The sequence below is a fragment of the Durio zibethinus genome, unplaced genomic scaffold (genome assembly GCF_047325235.1).
Source record: "Durio zibethinus cultivar Kanyao isolate XHJ-2024 unplaced genomic scaffold, ASM4732523v1 HiC_scaffold_3, whole genome shotgun sequence".
Taxonomy (NCBI): Eukaryota; Viridiplantae; Streptophyta; class Magnoliopsida; order Malvales; family Malvaceae; genus Durio; species Durio zibethinus.
In genome coordinates this window covers 5,365,737-5,368,236 of record NW_028323044.1, presented here as the reverse complement: position 1 = coordinate 5,368,236, position 2,500 = coordinate 5,365,737, and positions in this window count along the sequence as shown.

Here is a 2,500-nt window from a genome sequence, read left to right as displayed (position 1 = left end):
TGGTCGAGGCCTTGGCCGAAGTTCGATTTTGAGCCACGGTGCCCATGCTTGGCTCCAGCATGTGCTGGTGCCGCATTTTTTTCACTCGGGACAGCATCGCCGGAGCATCGCCGGAGTACCGCCGGAGAACCTGACCGGCGGCATTGGGGTTCCGGCGATTGGGAGGGGGGCCGGGGGGGTGTGCGCACATGATGTGCGATGGGTGCTGGTACTTGGCCTTGTGTTGGCCCCCTATCCCTCATCAAACCTCTGAGAATTCACACCCCCTTAAAGAGCATTTGAGATTTTACAGGTTTGCTACCAGTAGCCGTTAAAGTGTCTGAAATGGGGACACTTTTTTCAAACGGTCACAAAATCTTCTCTACTTCGAGTTTTTAGCTGAATTTTTTTGTGCATGCCAACAAAAATAGAAGGATCATGCCTACAAAATTTGGGGCCAAAAATCCTTATAAAAAAATTTTAAAAAATCCCGAACCGCAAAAAGTTTCGAAAATCATGAAAAATAGAAAACGAGTCATCTTCCAACGAAACTTCACGTGAAGGCTTAGGGGACCATTGTATGAATTTACAAGCCATAAAAATGGCATTGGCACGGCAGAAATTTGAAGATGTGCCTAAACCCACCAGGGCCCAGCGTGTGCCGATGGTGCTCGAGGCAACCGCCCGCACCAGGGCCCAGCGTGTGCCGAAGGTGCTCGAGGCAAGCGCCCGCACCAGGGCCCAGCGTGTGCCGACGGTGGTCGAGGCAACCGCCCGCACCAGGGCCGATAGTGTGCCGATGGTGCTCGAGGCAACCTGTCGCACCAGGGCCCAGCGTGTGCCGATGGTGATCGAGGCAACCTGCCGCACCAGGGCCCAGCGTGTGCCGATGCTGGTCGAGGCAAGCGCCCGCACCAGCGCCCAGCGTGTGCCGATGGTGCTCGAGGCAACCGACCGCACCAGGGCCCAGCGTGTGCCGATGGTGCTCGAGGCAACCTGCCGCACCAGGGCCCAGCGTGTGCCGATGGCGCTCGAGGCAAGCTCCCGCACCAGGGCCCAGCGTGTGCCGATGGTGCTCGAGGCAACCTGCCGCACCAGGGCCCAGCGTGTGCCGATGGTGCTCGAGGCAACCTGCCGCACCAGGGCCCAGCGTGTGCCGATGGTGCTCGAGGCAAGCGCCCGCACCAGGGACCAGAGTGTGCCGATGGTGGTCGAGGCAACCGCCCGCACCAGGGCCCAGCGTGTGCCGATGGTGGTCGAGGCAACCTGCCGCACCAGGGCCCAGCGTGTGCCGATGGTGCTCGAGGCAACCGACCGCACCAGGGCCGAGCGTGTGCCGATGGTGGTCGAGGCAAGCGCCCGCACCAGGGCCCAGCGTGTGCCGATGGTGGTCGAGGCTGCCGATGATGGTCGAGGCAACCTGCCGCACCAGGGCCCAGCGTGTGCCGATGGTGCTCGAGGCAACCGACCGCACCAGGGCCGAGCGTGTGCCGATGGTGCTCGAGGCAAGCGCCCGCACCAGGGCCCAGCGTGTGCCGATGGTGGTCGAGGCAACCTGCCGCACCAGGGCCCAGCGTGTGCCGATGGTGGTCGAGGCAAGCGCCCGCACCAGGGCCCAGCGTGTGCCGATGGTGGTCGAGGCAAGCGCCCGCACCAGGGCCCAGCGTGTGCCGATGGTGGTCGAGGCAACCTGCCGCACCAGGGCCCAGCGTGTGCCGATGGTGGTCGAGGCAAGCGCCCGCACCAGGGCCCAGCGTGTGCCGATGGTGGTCGAGGCAACCGCCCGCACCAGGGCCCAGCGTGTGCCGATGGTGGTCGAGGCAACCTGCCGCACCAGGGCCCAGCGTGTGCCGATGGTGCTCGAGGCAACCGACCGCACCAAGGCGGAGCGTGTGCCGATGGTGGTCGAGGCAACCGCCCGCACCAGGGCCCAGCGTGTGCCGATGGTGGTCGAGGCAACCTGCCGCACCAGGGCCCAGCGTGTGCCGATGGTGGTCGAGGCAACCGACCGCACCAGGGCCGAGCGTGTGCCGATGGTGCTCGAGGCAAGCTGCCGCACCAGGGCCCAGCGTGTGCCGATGGTGGTCGAGGCAACCGCCCGCACCAGGGCCCAGCGTGTGCCGATGGTGATCGAGGCAACCGACCGCACCAGGGCCCAGCGTGTGCCGATGGTGCTCGAGGCAACCTGCCGCACCAGGGCCCAGCGTGTGCCGATGGTGGTCGAGGCAAGCGCCCGCACCAGGGCCCAGCGTGTGCCGATGGTGGTCGAGGCAACCGACCGCACCAGTGCCCAGCGTGTGCCGATGGTGCTCGAGGCAACCTGCCGCACCAGGGCCCAGCGTGTGCCGATGGTGGTCGAGGCAAGCGCCCGCACCAGGGCCGAGCGTGTGCCGATGGTGCTCGAGGCAACCGACCGCACCAGGGCCGAGCGTGTGCCGATGGTGGTCGAGGCAAGCGCCCGCACCAGGGCCCAGCGTGTGCCGATGGTGATCGAGGCAAGCGCCCGCACCAGGGCCCAGCG